This window comes from Trachymyrmex septentrionalis, unplaced genomic scaffold (assembly GCF_001594115.1).
Source record: "Trachymyrmex septentrionalis isolate Tsep2-gDNA-1 unplaced genomic scaffold, Tsep1.0 scaffold40, whole genome shotgun sequence".
NCBI classification, from domain to species: Eukaryota; Metazoa; Arthropoda; class Insecta; order Hymenoptera; family Formicidae; genus Trachymyrmex; species Trachymyrmex septentrionalis.
The window spans coordinates 866,818-887,292 of NW_017305569.1; the positions used below are offsets into that span (position 1 = coordinate 866,818).

Sequence of the window (20,475 nt, forward strand, 5' to 3'; positions counted from 1 at the left end):
TCTCGTTTCTAGTGCTAGCACACTCTCTCGCAACATACAAGCGGCGCTTGCCCTTCTTCTCCTCTCTCTCCTCCCCCGTCTTTTCTCTCCTTCGTCCTTTTCTCGGTCCATAACACGATAAGAACCGTGTCACTTTGTTACGTTTGGGGGCCGCTTAAGTGCGCGATGATACATATCTCCTCTCTTCCCCCCCGTTGCTCGCCTGATAATTCCTCGTATTCAATTTGTACAATATGCTCAAACCGCCCTGCGATGCAGATAGTAGGATAGTGTGTCTCGTTGACATACGCGTGTTACACCCGGTATCGGTGTCGTTTCGGTGTACCGATAACTCTCGCCGCGTTACTGATAACTCTTACGGCTAGAACGAAGTCGCTTATAGACGACGTCCCGGCGGGAAACGAAATCCGATTCTTGATGCGAGGTTGTAACGTCGTGTGAGTGAGGGAGGAATGTACACGAGGTTGATTTGAAGAATATCGATGTTCGCGTTATGTTCGCATTTTAGAGGATAACATAATACTTGTTGTGATACAAAAATATCTACGTATCCCTCGTTATATTAATATCGTTCATAGTTCTAATTAAAATCGTCTCTGACGTCGACAAACGCATAATGTGTTGCATCCGTTTTCATCATTTTACTCCCCCATTTTCATACCAGAAAATTTTCCTTCGTTGTTATATATGAAGGTCTAATGAGGGATATACTCGTATATTCCTTTTTTAGAAATCACGTAATTAGATAAATTTAATAATATACAAATGAAATTTACGAAGATTATTTTCTTCACAACAATATAAATTCTTTAATTTAAAATCGATTTTTCCTTGGCAAACAAAAGCAGACATCCAGATATACTGAACAAACGTATAACAGTTTAGTTGTCAAATTACCAATATACATGTATAATTTTTTTAAAAGATTATAATATTTCAAAAAGGGCACTGCAAGTAGTAAACTAAATAATCGCGATGTATGTCACGGACGGATCGTCCGGCTGATATCTCGGTACGGGTTTCGACAAGTGGCCTGAGTGATTCTTTAGAAGGATTCTTTGCATAGCATTTTAAAGCCCAATGCACTCGCAAACGCGTTCCTGTGGCATGTTTACTGGCCTGCATGCGGCAGTGATACAAAGCCATACATTGACACGAAGTCTGTCTTCAATAGATAATCGCATTTATTATTCATCGTATTCAAGCAAAAGGCGGTGACATTTAATAAAATAATATTTGAATGATTTAATAAAAATATAATGGAATAAGATCCAATATTGATAAAGAACGTATCTAATATTGTGAAAAAAATAACAATTTTATATTCAAGCATTTTTAATCTAATGTTTGTGGAAGTAAAGAACTGTTAAATATTAAAAGCATAACATTTTTATTATTTAATAGCTCTTCCATCTTGGAAAAGTGTTATATATACAGAAAAGAGACTATTCTTAAATCAATCATAATATATAAGCAAAAATATTGCAATCTTGTTGTACACAGATTTTAATGGACTTGATTTGATGGAATTTGTATTGATATTAGATTTTTAATGGAGCAAGTCTTTTGAATTGAGTGCAAAAAAAGTAATACTTGCATCAAAACAAATTTAATCAAATCAAAACTAATATCTTTGAAGTAAAATTATAATATTTTTGCTTATATTATGAATATATTATGATTGATTTAAATCTTTTTTTCTGTGTATATGTCCAAAGTATTAATTAGTATATATCTCAAATATTCTTAATTAATAAACATTTCAAATGTTTTTTACGCAGTTAAATTTATATTCTGATGATTTCGATTACGAATTCGAGAAGATTTGCGTGATAGCAATGTAAGGGTGCGTAGGGTGCGTACAGAAGCGAAGGCCATTAATTACGTTACGCAAGAACGCAATCGCGAGCTCAAACAAAGGTCCAAATGTTCATCCATCCCCGAACTCTGAATAGTTAGCGCACGCTTCATATCTTCAGCCTAATTATTTGCGAATTTGCATATCTTTAGCCAGCGTGGCGCGTTCCGGATTAACCAAACTGCTATACTTTTGTTCGTGCCTACCGGATGTCAGTTTCTATTTGTTTTCTTTTTTATGAATCTACGGATTAAGCAATTCAACCGATTATAACCGTTATAGATCTCCGCTTCATATTTAATGTAAAAAGAATGTAGTAATCTTGCTTATTTATCTAAAATGATAATCTTTTATCGGATTTGTTATAATCTCACATTATTTTTAATTTCTGGAGAAGTCGATTTCTGTAAGATATTTATGACATGCAGAGAAATTTGTTTTCTTATTTTACATCACTAATTCACGATTTCTAATCTTGATTCTAACAGTAAATAATAATTTTAACAGTAAATTTTAATTAATTTTTAAATTACTGTTAAAATTATTAATTAATGAAAATGATATTATTTATTTATTACAATTTTCAAATTTTTCATATTATACATATATCTTTGTATCTAATACAGATCTCAAGTTAAAATTCTATCGAAGATCATTTAAGTGATTAACAGAGAAATATTTATATATAGTTTTTCATTTGTTTAAAAAAAAACGCGAAGACCAGTGTAGGTATTCTTAATTGTTCCAGAAGTATCAACTATCATTTAGTGTAGAAGTATAATACTATAAAATAAGAAAGTATTAGGTTTATTAATTGAAGAGAAACGCGTTTCAACACATTGCAATGCGTTTCCGATCAACAGTATGTGTCGTACGGTTTCCGCGAACAATGTTGTTTTAACCATAGCCCGTCATACGCCACATTTAAAAGCGGGAAAAAGCGACAGGATAGACTGGAAAAGCGTCACCGGAATCGGCTTAAAAAATAATTATTGCCTTTCTTATTTGAAAGGAAAGAAATAAATTAGTTTTACGAAGTTAGAGCTATTCACAGGCAATAAGTATCCGATTTAGGAGGATTTTTCTCACAAATATAACATTTGAAAATAAATAAAAATATTATGTATTTTAAATTGCACTTTTATCTTTTGCAACCTTGTTATATTTTTGTAAATATTATCTTTTACAAAGTAAAAAAATGTTTAATAGCTCAAAAAACGTCGATTTTTTTAAGTAATCTCCAAATACTTAAATTCTTCGTTAAATAACGACGAATTTTTCGTAGAAAAATTTACATATCACGTTGCAATAATACGCGAAATTAATTGGCATCATAATTAATAACTTTATGATTTTAATCGATAATTGGCAATTCTACTGGAAAGTTCGTGATATAATATAAAATTGAAATATAGGTATATGTATAATATATGTAAAGTTGTAGTTGGATTGGGGTTCTCTAGTTGGCATAGCGTTACATTTTGCAGGCATGTAATTAAACATTGCTTTGACTTTGCCAAGTATCATTTGGCCGAACTGGTAGGTTTTCTCCCTAGGCATAGTATCTATAAGTATCAGTCGGGGGTAAACTGGCTCTGGAAGTTCTGACGTGTTGCGTCGGTGAGAATGCCAGAAGCGAACGTGGGACGGAAGAGACACGGAGAGGATGGAAGTTCGAAGCAGGAGACAGAAGCAGGAATAGGACCGCAAGTGGATGGAGGAGAGCGAGAGAAATGGTAGGACGATGTGCGAGGGAAAAGACGAGCGAAGCGGAGAACCGAGAGAGCGGAGGCATCCGCGCGCTCATTTCCGTTTTGGGGCCGTCGAGGGGGACGAAAAGGGGGGGCGCTAACTCGCGAGATATTAATTCCGTGTTAGCGCTAGGAGGGTTGCAGAGGCGAAAACTACGTGCCGAGGGGGAGTCCTGTCCCCCCCCCTTCCCCCGCATCACCCTGCAACCCCCGCGTCTCTATCCCACCGTCGCTTTTCCCTCCGCGTGTCCCGCCGCGTCCACCAATGTAACCACCCTTGGCGCGCGAGGGTGGGAAGGCGTTACAAATCAGAGATTAGCCATAGTTAACTCGACTTGCGCAGTCAAACAGTTAATCAATAAACGATTATTTACATCGTGCGCCCGCGGCGTGCTCGCGCGCACACAAAGCGAGCGTATTTTCCCGCCGCGGGATGACGAATGCGGCGCTGATAACGCTGCTGGCCGCTGGACCACCCGGGGTCGCTCGGGATTAAAATTAAAAAATGCCTATCTCTGTTTGGAGATCGTCCGAACCGGCTGGTAATTAATTCGTGCCTTGTTTGTGAGAGTAACCAAGGCATACACGGGTCAAATCGATCAATGTATATGACACGTGATTGCGATTGGCTGTCACTGTATTAAACGGTTTAGTTGATGAGTTTATCGCGATTTGTAAATTGAACAGAAAAACCTAATTGTTATAATTCAAATCTATATCAAATGGCAATAGGATTGACATAGTGATTTCTCAACGATAAAATTAATGACTATTTTAAAATCTTTTAGAGACTAAATATCGAAATATTTTGTTCAATTTTATTCAAAGTAATAATCGAGCCCCTTAATTGACAGATGGCATAAGTCCAAAATTAGGAAAAGGCGTTTGTTAGAAGTAGAAAGTATTAAGAATGTTTGTTTTATCTATCAATTTAATTTACTTTTATTTTGGTTTTACGCTTATAAAAAATAAAAATCAATTTTACATCATAAATAAAGTAACCGTAAAAATATCTGGAATAGTGACTTAAGTTCAGCTTTTTGGATGCAATACTTCATTATTCCACGCAATATATGAATTTACATCACTGTTCAATTTATTTTTTTACAATAAAGCTATATTCTGTTTTTAATTTTTTGTAACATTACATAAAAGTCTAATTAGTATAATATTAAGAAAGGGGACTTCACTTGTCAACTAAGAGGCTCTATTGTAAAATGATAAAATATTACTATTATTAGTTTTATTTTAAAAAACATATTGTTATTTTAATTAGTGATCGTTAATTATTACATTTGATCTTATAAGATCCTAAATCCTGCATACTTAATTTTGTCTATATATATCTCTACAATTATTTATTATCACATAACGACAGGTTTCTAAACCTCAGAAAAATCATTGTCGACTGGACTTTAAACTGAGTAATATCGTTAAATCATTGATGTGTGTGTGTGTGTCGGGCAGATAGAAATTAAATTCAGAACCTGCTATCGTCTTGAGTGTGTACGATTCGCAAAAAAAAATACGAGTAATGTATTTAACATAATTGTATGTTACATAAACAATAAAATCCGGAATTCCGATTGGAAGATGTAGATACATATATAGCATGAAAGGAGATCTTATTGTTAGACAATGTGTGCCGGGCGTCCATCTCAGGAAGATGTCGATTAGGATCGGAGGACGTCGAGCGCAACGTCGACGACCTCATCGTTGCGATATCTCTCGGAACCGAACCGCTTCGCGGAGAGGATCATGGTGGCTGACGATCACAGTGCCGGTAACAAACGGCACGATGAGTGGGCACCCACTCGGCCACCCACTCGTCGGGAGGGTAACGGCGGTGCTGCGGCAGCAGGAGGGCGCGTCGACGAGGGTAGAGGAGGAGGAGGAGGAGGAGGAGGAGGACGAGGTCGAGGAGGTTGTGAAAGAGGGGTGCGCGGAGGTAGCTGGATGACTGGCGGCGGAAGCGTCGTCATGGCGACGCATCGATCAGCCGCCGCCACGCGAATCGAGTCGAGTCGAGGCCACATCGCGCCGCACCGTACCACATCACACCACATTGCGAATTCGTGCGCGTGTGGTTCGCGTGTATGAGAGACAGAGAGAGAACGATAGACAGAATGCACAAGGGTGGGTGGGGGAGAGAGAGAGAGAGAGAGAGAGAGAGAGAGAGAGAAGAGAGCTCGGCTTTACTCACGTTGGCATTGTTACCTCGCTTTGATCCGCGAGGCAAGGCAAAGTCCAACGAGCGACGACAGCACAGCGGGGGAGAGAGAGGAGTTCCTCTCGAGGTAGAAGGGGATGAAACAGGAAGGTCGAAGAAATCGGCGAACCGAGGTCATGGTTTTCTTTTGGAATGCCGCGCGATACCCGGACGTTCCTTTTTCCATGTGCATGACGTCGCGTCCCCGGCAACAGCTGCGATGATTATCGCTTCGCTTTGCGAACAGTGCACATGCTCTCGAGGGAAGATCACAGATGATATCCCTCTTACGCAGCAATTACGCGAAGCGCCGCTTGACAACTTTATCTTTCGGTGCTATGTATTTAATAAAAGCGTGAACGCGCGCATTTCAATATAAAACAGGACGTGCAACAAAGTTAGCACGGTGCTCATCGCGCGAGTAACGGTATAATATCTTCCCTTTCTCGTGATACCAAACTAGTTTACGCTTCCGCCGATTAAATAGATAGAAGTATATTCACTGGAGACGTAATAAATTATTAAACAGCGTGCGGTATTCGTGCTTCACGGTTGATTAGAATTATAACACATATATGGCTACATTTGGACATCTTAAATGTCAAGAAATAAATAATTATGTTTTTTTCATAAATTACAACTCTCAAAAACTTTTAGAGTGAATTTTTACTTTGAAAAAAAATGAAATCTTTTAGAAGTCTCACTGTTAAAGATTGAAAATTGAGCTACTCTTTTTATCAAGATTGACTGAATTTTCACTTTTTAGAGTGAGATTCCATTCCAAAGGATTTAGAGAGAAATTATAGTTATTTATGTATTATAAGTTTTTTTAAATATAATATAATATAAAATATTATATTACAGTATTTTACAATTTAGCATTTTCTTGATATTAAAAAATAAACATTATGTATAACATACTAGAAAAATAATTAAAAATTTTTCATTAAAATTATATTATTTCGAAACTAAAAATGTAATTTACATATCGTTTCCCGCGCGCGACGCTTCGAGTGTTAAAAAGTCACCATATTTCAAGATATTATTTATTCCATAATCTTCACACGATTCATAACATTAATCATAATCTAATAATTAATCATAATCATAATTCTAACATTAATCATAATCCTAAGTACCAAAAGACGCCTTCGTAACGTGTCGTCGGTGATTGGTAGAATTCTGATAGATGGTGGAATTCGATCTATAGAGATCCCACAGAAACGCGCCACAGTTCGACTGCCACAGTTCAGCAGCTTCCGGTGGCCAGGAACGGCGGGTGTTACGCCGAATCGGGTGTTGGTGGTCGTCTGGTCGATCGATCCAGTGCACGAGAGAAACGTGGAGAATCGTTCTCGTCCTCCTCGTCGTGGTTGTCGTCATCGTCGTCGTCGTCGTCATCATCGTCGTCGTCGTCGAAGTCAACGTCGTCGTCGTCGTCGTCTAACCCGCGCGCGCGCGGCTTCCCTGGTCTTCCAGTTCTCAACTCGCGTTGAATACCGCTGATTGTCCTCCACTCGCTCGCTATCCCGCCCTCTCCTTTACACCCGAATCCCCCTATCAAACCGGGGGTGGAAGGGAGATGAGAGGGAGACTTCCACTCCTAACCATTCTCATCCTCCTGCCCGAACGAAACCCATCCCCGTAGGGGCGCCCTATCCTCCCCACGGTACCGTTACTACTCCTACCCACTCCACGATAATGATGGCAATCAGACCCTCAGAAAGGATTTCAGGAAATTCTCTCGCCTTTTTGTCGGCGGCCGGGGTGGCGGCGGCGGCAGCGGACGCCACAAACACCGATCGCCCCGTCGTCCTCGTACTCGTGGCAGCGGTACCCGCCCCTCCCTCTCTACCCTCTTTACCCGTCGTCCTCCTAGCTATCCCTTTATCCGCTTCGTCACGCTTTCTTCCACGGCCGATACGGCCGATACGGCCGGATCGCGACATATCCAAACCGTTTGCTTTTCAATGATTTTACGTGAAACGCCATACGCCATCGCGCACGATACCACATTGTAGGAAATCTGTGTCATGTTTAAGTATCCGGTTATAACGTAATCATATTGGATTGTTTGAATTTTGAGACTTTCAGTGAGAAATCCGTCTATTTAAGGACGAGAATAATTTGCTCGATTTAAACTTTTTTTCAAGTTTTTGTCAAAGTTCTTTTTTAATTACCGATCGTTTATCGTTTAAAAATTATTCCTGCAAATAAATACATTATAGTGAGAAACGAATCGTAAAATAAATGTTGAGAACAAATATTGCGTTCAAATGCGTAGTATTTTCGTCGGCATATACGGCTATAAACCTGGCAGTTATTCCTTTTGCAAATCATAACGAAGAAAGTAGTATCGTACCAGCAATAAAATTTATGATAATCAGTTGCACCCTCACCGGGAATTAATCATCGCAGCTGTAATGACTGCATATAACACGCGGTGACGTTGCCTCATAACTAATGCATACGATGGAGCGTGAAGCTCGCTTTATCATATCCCAGATTTTATCAGAGTTCACGGTACGCGATTTTCAATCAGTTTTACGTATCTGCAACGTAACTCACGTATAACAATCGTAAATTTTAGCAATAAAAAACCATTGGTCATAACTTCTATTCGATATGTTCTTGTAAGCAAAAGTATAGCTTGTAGAAAATATTTATATATATTGCTTACCATTAGTTTCAATTAGGATATAATATTTTTATGAAAAATTCTATGGAGTTGTTTATTTAAAAAATAGCATGTTATTAAAATAATAATGTACACACTATAGTTTACAAATTATTGGGATGTTCAATATCTTCTTTTATTCTTTTTTTATATTCTCTGATACGAGAAAATATATCTTATATTAAAGCATAATTTGTTAAAACATTTATAATATTAATTATAATGAGAAACTGTTTGATAAATAATAAAAATCTTTTCTTTCATTTAATTTTCAAATATAATATAATTTCAAAAATAACTTCTCCATAATTTTGGATACTGCGTTGTTTCCATTTTTCATTACTAGAAAAGTGCATCTTGTTTTTTCCGTTGTTGCCAGAGAAACTAATCGATATCGTTCAAAATTGTGGTAGAATCTTACAATTAGTTAAAATACTAGTATTTTTACAGAGATTAAAAGAATTTTTAACAAATTTAATTTTAATAGAGTAAATAAAATCGTATTTTTTAATTAAGTTTAAATGAATTATTTATTTCAATTCAAAGCTTAGTTATTGCAAATTGTAAATTTGCAATAAACGATTTTTTTTTAACTAAGGAAAAATTGATTGTATGTTGATCAAAGTCATTGAAATTGAGATAACTGGTTGTATGATATTTTACATTTTCAGTTTGTGCCTCTTCCGTGAATTGTTATAAAATATACATGAAATATATATATTTATGGTTTTAAAAATGAGTCAGTTTCTTAAAACTATATGTATTGACAGTTCTCAAATACTTTGCCAAGCAGAAATTTGTCCCCTACGAATTACTAGTAGTCCATCGATTAACGATGCAAGATGTCAGTCACTTATCGCGAGAAGAATGAGGGTCTATTTTATTTCGGAAGTGATAATAATGACGTTGCAGAAATCGACGAAAGCGTTCTCTCTTTTCTTTTCCTTTCCTCTCATCTTCTCGATATTAAAATTGCCTTACTCATAAAACTGTATAAAATATACGTAGATTTTTCATAAAGCTGCAGAGAAATATTTGAATACTACGATTTGCAAATATAATTCTAAATAGAACTTTATTAGCCGAGACCGATTAACAAGCCGGGATGTCAATCGCTCGTGGCGGAGTAAACGAGAGTCTATTTTATTTCGAAAGTGAGGACGGTGACATCGCAGAAATCGGCGGGCGCGTCCCCCGTCGGCGACGAAAAGCGAGAGCGAAAAAGAGAGAGTCATTAGCCAGTTAATCATGCGTTATCGTGTGTGCTTAATGTTCCGTCAATGAAGGAGTGACTGGGGAGTGAGCATTGGAAAAGGGACTCCCTTGATATGCGCCCCCGCCTCCTCGTCCTTTTTTGCCTTTCCTTGGCTAGCAGTCAATATTGTCGGCGTGCATAGCAGCGTGCGAGCAACAGATCACGCACTACCACATTCGACACGATCTCAACCCTCACCTTTGTCGCGGTTAAAGGGCCCGTTTCTTTTCTAACTAATGGAGGTGACGGGGTAACTTTGGTCGACGCTTTGACGCTAAAGGGCCAATCTCGCTGCAGCTTTTACCGCGTTTCTAGGAAGCCCTGAGTGCTCCCAGGAAATCCGATGAGAGATTCTACTGATAAGTACTAATTTCTCGTGTATAACTGTAATTGAACTTGAAACATTTATTTATAATGATTTCGAAAGTAACATATCATTTATGGATCTAATAATCAAGAATTAGAAGAAACAAAAAGTAAAGCAGGCCCGTATAATTTATACCTGAATCTTGCGATCTCTAAATCGAGCGATATACACTGTTAGAAATGTAACCACGAGCTTCCTTTACATGTAAATGAAGCTCGTGGTTATGGAACAAAATTAAAAGTAATGATTTAATTGAAAATTAAATTATATAGTACAGTATAGTAGTTAAATGTAATGAATTTATGAAATTTAATATACTTTTTATAAAATTTTGTCAAAAGTATATTAAAATTCATAAATTTTCATGAGAAATATTAGATGTACATATACACAAATGTACTTTTCAGTTATAAATACATTAAATTTAATGTAATGTCATGAAATTAAGTTCAAATTGTACAACTTAAAAGTATATTCAATTTCATGAAATTTTCAACAGTGTATGTACGTATCTCTAATATTTTAAAAAGCAGAAAACTCAGAGAATACAATACAATCATAATTTCATTTTTGAGAAATTAAACAATTTTTAAACTTGCATAATTCGATAACTGAAAAGGTGAAGATTCAAAGAAATTGTGGATTTATAAATATACATTTAGTTTAACATGTAATATTTAGCACATTATTAAATATTAAAATATTTATCAAAATATTTATACTACACCTAAAATAATTATTAAAATAATTATAATATACAATCATTTATATTCATCGTTAATCGAAATGTGTATTTTATTAAAATAAAATACACAATGTGTTTGTAATTTAAAATTACATTATCGGGATGTAGAACATTGCGTAATGTGGAAGTAATTATCTGTGTTTCAAATATGAACATTTGCAACCTGTCGCAACCCTCCAAATAAAATAATATCTTTGCAGCCAAAGGAATGCGAAGAATAAGCGAGACATCTGCCACATTTTAGGCAAACTAAAATAAGGGATGATTTCGCAATACAGTGCCATCTGTTCAGAAGTTGAAGAAACCTAGGAGAATTTTGCACAGGAGACCACGTTTCGCTATTGATTCGAAACAGCTAACTTTGCGAAAGATGTTGAAGATCGCTCGTATCCAACGCGCTTCCATCGTCATCCTCTTAACCGATCATCGTTAATGTTCTCATCACAGCCTATCGACATTTCGTGATCATGTCACGATAAAATTTTTGCAACAAGAGATATAATCCACAATCAGTCTAAACATCTGAATTAATCTGAATTCGATTAAGCGATAAAATATTTATAAGATTAAATTTATCTATTTTGTTACAATCAATTGTGATAAGTCACAGTTACATACATAAGCCACTTTTTTTAATTTGAGGATTGAATAAAACGCAATTTATTATTTAATCCTTAGATTTTAGCTATTACGGAAATTTATTCGAACTATCCTTTTCAGTTTAGTAATAAAACTTTAACTTTAAATTCTGTTGATGCAGATTTTCAATTAAATAAAGTGAATATTAAGATTTTATCACAAATACGTAAAATAGGATATCCAGTCTATTTTCGCTTATCTAAGATGTTAAAAATTTAATATGTCTAAGACTTCATGACTTTTTCTTATTCCCTTTACTTTTATTCTGGAATAATTCTTTAAATAAGCTACAGTTTTTAACAAGGGGTGAACACTGCTTTACCGTTACATTAGTTCTCCAGGATACTCGGTATTTATCGTGCAATCAAGACCACTACCGGGGTGCGAGAAAACGCCAAGGCATGCAAGCGCGGCGATCACGGGTGAGAATTAAAATTTATCGCGTGATACGATCTGCCGAGGGCAGGATTTACGAAATCGTGCTCGGTATACGTACGTAGATACATGCACCCTCTTTGCGCGAACGCATAATAAACCGCGTCGCAAGGGCGGACCGCTCTCGCGCGAATTTCCGTCGAGTCACGCGGGGGAGGGGGGAGGGGGGGGGGATAAAACTTTCTTCCTCGTTTCTTATTTTCTCTCTTCTTTCTTCTCTCCGCTTTCCTCCATATCCCCGGTAATATTTGCACGTAGCCGTCGTGCTCTCACTCTCTCCGGTCTCGTTCTTCCATATTCTTCCTCTTCTCCTTCTTCGCGGGTACCCTCTCATGTCCTACCCCTCTCGCTAGTAATATTCCTACTAGCACGCTCTCACCAGCCAGACCAGCCGCGGCAGTTAGTGGCTTAACGAGGTTATTTCACGACGTCGGGTGGGTGGGCCATAGGTCGCGCGAGAATGAATAATGATTCGTTCGTGGGGCCGACAAGCGACCTCGCTGCTCCTTGACGTGTTCGGGTAATACACGTTGGAAACGCGCGTGGATCGGGCGGGGATACGGTGAGGACACGGCGTAAAGCTGTATATAGGGTCTTGAAACGGAAATCCGAAAATCTAGGAATTCCCGGAAGAAATTCGCCGAACAGTCGACCCGTTTACCGTAAAAGCAACTTCAGCGTAAATTACAACGCTGCAGTCGGGGAACGTAATTGCGATGCGGTTGTAACACTAGATAAATTAATCCGCGTTGACGCGATTTAAGACGCGTCAGATGACGTGACAGTAGAAAAATGCATACACGCGCTACAACAGCATCGGACGATTTACGTCGTCCACGATAAAAGTTTTTTTTTTTTATATTTCATTGTGATTGAATTCACGTATTTTTGAAAACGTTAGCGTTGTTGATCGTTTAATATCAAATGATTGAGAAAGCGTTAATTTTTTTTGATTATTAAAAGAAACAGTTTATTCTTCTACATAAAGCTCTTTGATTGTTGTTTAATTCAAGTTTCAACTTTCAATGAATACTATGCACGTGCTATGAAAATATAATCAGATATATGCACGTCCAATGATCGTTTGATGTCGAGAAGAAAAAAAGGGAGGAAGAACTTGCAAAGCGAGAGAACCGAACGAAGGGTCCGGCCGCGAAGATAAGGCAGCGGTAGGAGCAACCTGGCCCTTCAAAGCCGCGCGCTACGTTCTTTGTTGCAAAGCGCAATAATTGCGCGGGAGGGCGGCTTGCCAACAGTGTCAGGGGGTAGCGGGCTAGGCGGTCGACGCTGGAACAGAGAGGGTCCCGGAGGGGGTGACAGCACGCGCCGGAACCGGAACCGAGAGTCGTGTGTCCCCGCCGTTCCCGAGCGGAACTATCATGATTAGTCACGGGGCCTGCAACGAGCCGTAGGAGAACTACGCGAGCAGAAAGACGGAACCCCGCGGGGATACCAGAATCGGCCGTGCGCGATCGACCTGAACGACACGAACTGAGAGAAAGGAAAAGAGACTGAGGGAATGAGAATGAGAATGAGAATGGGAGAGAGAGGGGGGGGGAGGGGAGGGAAGAGGAGGAGGAGAAAGAAAAAATAAACAGGGTGATAAACTATCATTTATAGTAAAAATACATTATTTATCTACATAATCGTTATATCGATTGCGTATTTAAAATTAATAAATTAATAATAGTTTTTCTTAAATGAGATAATTTTCGATAGACGAGCAACAAATTAAACATATTTTTAAAAATTCTATATATATATATATATACTATATAATATGTATATAAATAGAAACACATAATTACAATTTCATTTATCGTTAAAATTAGATTGATTAAAGAGAACAAGAAATTTAATTTTTGTATATTGCTTAATGTTCAAGTATTTTAGGCCGAACATTTGAGAAAATTTAATTAATTAATTTAGTTATCAATATTCCTGAACCAATTATTCGCACGTGTATATTAAACTGTCTTATAATATGTAAAATTCCGCACATCCATTAGTATGCCCAATTACTTTCGAGGGTAGAGTTTGCGCCAGGTCTAAGGAAAAATCCTGTACAAGAGCGGAAGTCGAGCCTCGTCTCGCGTCTGAGGGTTCTTAATGTATTCCTTCCATTTTTTAAAAGAGAGACAGTTACGATTCTCTGACCCTTAGTCACCCCCCGAACGCTGGGAAAGAGGGTGAACTAGTCGCAGTTACCGGTGCCACTGGTAGCGGAAGCGAAGGGGCTCGCAGAGGTTCACGGATAAAGGGCAAAAGGGATCACGCGCAAAGAGAAGCCGAGGGGGTCGTCGGATTGTAGTATGGGGTGTTCGAGACCCATAACCACCCCCTGGGTTAACCGATACCGGCAATTATCAACGCGTCTCGGTCACCGTGATCCTCCTTTCTTTGACGCTAAGACACAACTATGTACATAAAATGTTCCTAAATTAGTCTCACAAAATTCAAATTCTTTATATTCTCATATTGTTACATTGTTTAATAAATTTGGAATCGATCTTTTTGTGACAAAAACTTTCACATTAATATATCGTTAAATATTGTATATTTAACTACAGAATGGAATATTAAAAACAGAATGGGATATTAAAAAAATTAGGAGATTTTTCTACAATATAATATTCCTATAACACTTTCTCCCGTAACATACGTACTTATTTTACAGACTTATACTTTTTTATACAATATAAGTAAGAAACATTTACTGCCAGAAGATTAATTAGAACATTTAAATTATAATAAAATATAAAAATTTAGATTAGAATATATATAATAAAAGAAATTTACAAATGACTTAATTTTCACAGTATTTTCCGACAGAGAATTTTTTATAGTGCGACATTATTAAATTCTAACAAATATTTTTCATTTTTTTTATATATATGCAATTTCTATAAAAAAAACTGAAAATTTAGTCTTTGTACCATTTCACGTTTAACATTTAAATGCTATTGCTTAATATAAGGAGAACAATGAGAATCAATTTTACTCGTCTATAGACGAGTAAATTTCTATAGCAAGGGGTAGATAGGTGGAGCTCTCTTTCATGTAGCACCGTTTAGAACATTCTCTCTCAATATATTCCATGCAATTAGATAGATGAGAGGCAACATTACACCCATACGATACAAAATATCACCGTTTAGAAACTCCTACGTTAAAGGCTGCTGAAGTGTCGGGGTTGAGATCGTCGTTTTGACTTTTAACGGTGTCATAGAATAGTCGAACACTTTAAATGTAACTATGTTATTAGATATAGAATCAGCCGATAAATAAAATGAATTTTTTGTTTTCTTTGAAATATTATAACCAATAACATAATTAATTTATTCTTTATTTTTATGGTATTATATATACTTTATGTAGTACATTTAATACGCATATATAAAATTGCGATTATTAAGCATTTAAACAACTTTACAAGCATCTAAACAACTTTACATTACTGTATAACTTCTCTATTTTATGTTTGAGTTTAATGTGAGTTTAACTCATTTGAAATATTTGATTGAAATGTACACTTCGAGTAAAATAAAGTCACAGAAATTAAACTCTACCGCACCGATAAAATTACGACCAGAAGAGTTAAATTCCTTATGTGCTCGATTTAATGAAATAGATGTGCACCTAAGTGCGTCGTTTGTTGCTCATGTTAAAAAGGTTAACGCGTGTGCACTGACAAACACGATGTCGGCACGCGTGTCACCTCGTCTTGTCAAACATCAATTACGTGTGCAAACAAGCTATCCGAGGGATGGTGCTCGACCGGTAAACATTAAATACATGCATTACCCTGAAACATGCTGACACAATGACCAGCACTTCCGCTGCCCCTCAACTCTGTTGGTGTTAGTGCAGATTAGGTGACAAGTTAAAAGAAATAAATGCAGAAAATATTTGTATTCAACATTCAATTATATTACTATGAGATCGCATTGAATCTCAATGCAGATATTTTCTGAAATAAATTTTCGTGTGGAAATTAATTTTCGGCTAATTGTTCAGATTTTTTACACTACACGAAAACAAAATTAAACTCTAATTAAAATAATTTTCTTATCAATATAGAATGTAATAATTTTTATATATCATAAATCACCATAAATGGCCAAATGTTAACGTTAATTAACAACTACATCCTTCTCTTGGTCTCTTCTATTGAGATAATTAATACAGACGGATGAATTTGGAAAAGTGTTCACGACCAACAATCTACATTCGTCAATACTTTTCCAAACCTACTCGTTTATCCAATAATAATGACATAATTATTAAAAAATTATTGTATACAATAATGTTGATAATCAATTACTTTTCTTTTTGTCCGTCCTTTTTGTCTCAACGCATTTCATTTCTCAAGAATTGTTCCTTGCTAAATTTATAATTACCGTTTATAATTACAGTAAATTTCATAACCAAGTTTCGCCCGTTTCCAACTCGACATTCCATTACTGGAGAATTACCGTGTAGCTAAAATACGACGTCGGAGTACAACCGTGAGTTCAACGATGTCGACGGTTTTAATTCTAGCGAGGCTTTTGTGCCAGGCGAAATTCGTGCTTCGCGCTCGCATCGAAATTCCGTCGCGCGCGCGAGAGCGAGGGCCGAAATTTCGCGGAGAATCCAACTCCTTTGTCGGCACGTCTGTATCTAGCGAGAATTATAGCCGAGTTAGGTATAGGTAGGTACGCGGCACGAAATGGCTCGACTTAAAATCTAAGTAGCCGTGCATCCCCCGGAGCGGGCCACAGATAGGGGAAGATAGAGCAAACCCCCGGTGGACGTAGAGGATTGCCCGGGATGGGCGAAACGCCGAGAGTGAACCGCGGGGGTAGCAGTGGGTGAGTGAGAAGGGAGCATGCGGGAAGAACGGGGGGAGGGGGCGGAAGGGGGAGGAGGGAGGAAAGGGAGGGATGCTGGGATGCCGAGGGGAGCATCCGGGATCTCGGAGGGTACGTGGGGCGGTCGGTTGTCATGGATACGCTCCCGGCTAACCCTGTAACCGCTCCTCCCTCGTCATTCTACATTTTCGCAACTACCCGCCGCCATCATCGACCCACCATCTTGTCTCGAACCCTACGAGTCCCGTCAAAATTTGGAGACGATCTTTCGAGACACAGACGTGACTAAAGATTTCCCTTGAACTGAATGACCGTCCTGAATGATGGTTAATGTACGAATTTGAATTGAATCCCGTGGACGATTGTCGCGATATAGCAAAAATGAAGAGTAAAGAATAAAATCCAATGTTGAATTACGATGCATAGAATTATACTTGTCTTTGAAGTATTTGTAAGATATATTATGAATATAATATGCAATATATACGCCATATATGCTACATTTATCTTAATTTTATTTGTAATTTTAAATTTAAAGTTTTAAAAATTATACTTTATCTACTGTTGTATATAATAATAAGAGCAGTTAGTCTAAATTGCATTTAAAAAAATGTTAAAAATCTGCATAACAAAAATCTGATTATTCGGGATTAATTTAAAAAATAACGGTGAGAGAGAGAGACAAAATCAATTTTACTTTTATATTTTGAAATGTGATGTGAGATTTAAAGAGAAGATAACATAATTTAATAAATTAATTAAGTTGCGTTCCATTTGTTGCACACAGCACTCTTAGAATTATTTCATCCTTGTCGTCAAATATTAAACAAAGACAAATGATGCTCACGAGCACTGTAAGCGCCAAGTGGAATGCACTCTTAGTATTAGTAAAACTGACATATAACAGTCTCATCAATTGTGGACTAGTATTACATGTTTAAATATCACAATTATTATGATCACAACCAAATTATCGACTGAAAGAATACCACGAGTATCATTTTGCAAATTAATGGACTTCGCTTCGTGACTATGTTGGACCACGTATTGTGTGTGACATTATTGAATAATATAACGTTATCTCAGCCGGTTATTTCAGTGACCTTGCTGTCGCGGCGCGAGATGAATTAACCAGCGGCGATGAAAAACGTGTTACGGAGCGCGAGCGAAAAACCGTGCGGCGCGGCCAGCATTCCCGATCGGGATCCAGGAGGCGGGAGATCGATCGATCGCCATACGTAAATGCGGGCGACCACGTTAAACGCAGCCACCGGACGAAACGAAAGTTTCGGGCGAGTCGCCGATAAATTTCGGGAATGGCGAGCAGGATATTGTTGCGGCCGTGGAAAGCAATCGTCGACGTGCGCTTTGCTCGGCTGGCAGCGATGCAACACCATCGCATCGTGCAACACGATCCCCGCCGTATTCGAATATCACCTCCCCGATTCTCTCCTCCGTTTCCTCATCCACCTCATTCTCCTCCATCTCCTCCTCCTCCTCCTCCTCCTCCTCCTCCGTCGTTCTCCCCTTCCGTTTCGTCGTCTCCTCACGGCCCTCGCGGGCGTGGGCGGTAGATAACGTGATTTACACTGGCCGGGTAATTAATGTCCTCGGCGACCGGCGCTTTAAAAAAGCAATCGGAAATCGGCGACAACGAAGAGCAACAGTCAGCTCGCCGCCCGCCGGCTGCTACTACTGCCGGATGACAAATTATCGCGCGCGAGACCGTTATCCCGGTTTTTTTTTCGCGTTTCTCTTGGCACGAGAGGGTATCGCACCGTGACGCTCGTCTTTACCGGTTCTTAATGATTTCGGAAAGAGATACCGCGTCGTTATCAAAGGCGAGACGCCACGTTGCGTTTCACTACGTTTTCAATATAAATTCGATACTGCTTGAGGAAATAGTGACGAGTCAATTAACTCGGTGACTTTATATTACAAATTAGATTTTGCTATTTGTGCAAAGATTCAATCGATAAAACAATGGCCTTTATTGTTATACAGGGTGTCCCATTCATCACCGGTCGATTTGAATTTCGCGCTATTTTTAAAATTTTGGGAAAAGATTGGTGGTCTGTCAAAAAAGCCGAGGCGGCCATTTGGAAGATATCATATTCCATTATTAACTCCCAAGTTTGTACTTTTAAATAAAAAAAAAAAAATTATCAAGATTACTTCAACCGTTTTATTCAAAAAGTAGATCGATCGGTGATGAATGGGACACCCTGTATACACACAAGCAAAAATTATCGCAGCAATTTTTCGATATATAATAAATATGTAGCAGACATTACACATGGAAACAATGGTTTTGCCGAAATATTTAACTAGATACAAAATAATTTTCAAAATAATTACGTAGACCTTTTAAATTGTTGCTAGAATGTTAAAACTCTTTACAGCATTGTCACCAACGTTTATAAGCATCGTACGTGATTATTTTGATATCTTTGAGATCTACTATCTAGCTAAATTTTTACGTAACTCAGTAAAAGTGTTTTTTTTTTTTTTTTGTACAGTTTTATGATAGGCGAATAATAATATTCTTTTTTCTTATCGAGAAGTAACAGAAAAGTTTGTAAGAATGTTTAATTATAAACAGTTATCGTTATTTTGTCAATAATTTGTTCTATAGCTTCTTTTTTTTTTTCATGAAAAAAGAGCTAAAAATTATGTTCAAAAATAATTACGTATGAATATTAGATGTACAGACATTTATCGGCATAACATGAATACGCGGATTGCTGATTCTCAGAACGTGTTCGCGATTTAACAAAATCTTAGCGTCGTGTATTGCTTATCAATGTGGGAAAATAGCAAGGGCTTTTACTCTCATTAACCGCATTACGTCATCACGACATATATTAGAGCCGATCGATGATATCTCCGCATTTATGCATGCCAGGATAAACTTGCGCGTAATCAGGTTGCGTGTCTTTCCGCACGTACGTGCGTGACTTTACGCTCGGTGTTACGGCAACTATTTCGCATCGCCACGCAATAAGTTGCACTTTCGTGCATAGCTCGCACCTGCCTATTTTCCGTTTGGCGAAGAAAATAATCTCATTCCTGTATTAATATTTTTAGTAGCTAGTTAAAAAATTGTTATATAAGAGGAACCGTGTATTCCTATTTTTTTTTCTTTTTACACAGCTGGGAATATATAATAAAACTTTTGATTTTTATCATAAATATTAACAGAGTGATAGAAAAAATAGTGATACTAATGTCGCAATCATAGTTTACCGTAACGGAAATATGAGTAACAAACGGATGCGTGTTAATTGAGATGTACACGGAAAGGACTCGGAAACGGATCATCAAATGAAAAAATGTTCTATACATTTTGAATATTTTGTCATAGGAAAAATTATCCTTTTTAAATTATACTTATCCGCTATAAAAATATGTTATTTAGGCTGGTATTTATAATCGCTTTGTATTTAAGACTATCTTAAGCGCAGTCCTAACATATAAACAAATTACAGAGCCATATTAGCATAAAACGTTATTTAAGATGGTGTTAAAACAAGAATGGACTATTAAATACCAGTCTTAATCCGTCTTTCCAAAGAGCATGAAAATGTCGAAGACTCAGATCCAATACTTTGGAAATCTCAGTTCCTTTTATAAAAAAAAGCCATTTGAGTGTGTTTCCTATTAATGTGAGGGAGGGAGATTGTAGA

The 20,475-nt window shown here is 37.5% G+C and overlaps 1 protein-coding gene across 1 annotated transcript in view; it reads right to left on the reverse strand.

Moving 5' to 3' along the window:
• Nucleotides 1-20,475, reverse strand: part of LOC108751040 (DNA-binding protein D-ETS-3-like) — a 64,097-nt gene that overhangs the window by 28,807 nt on the left and 14,815 nt on the right.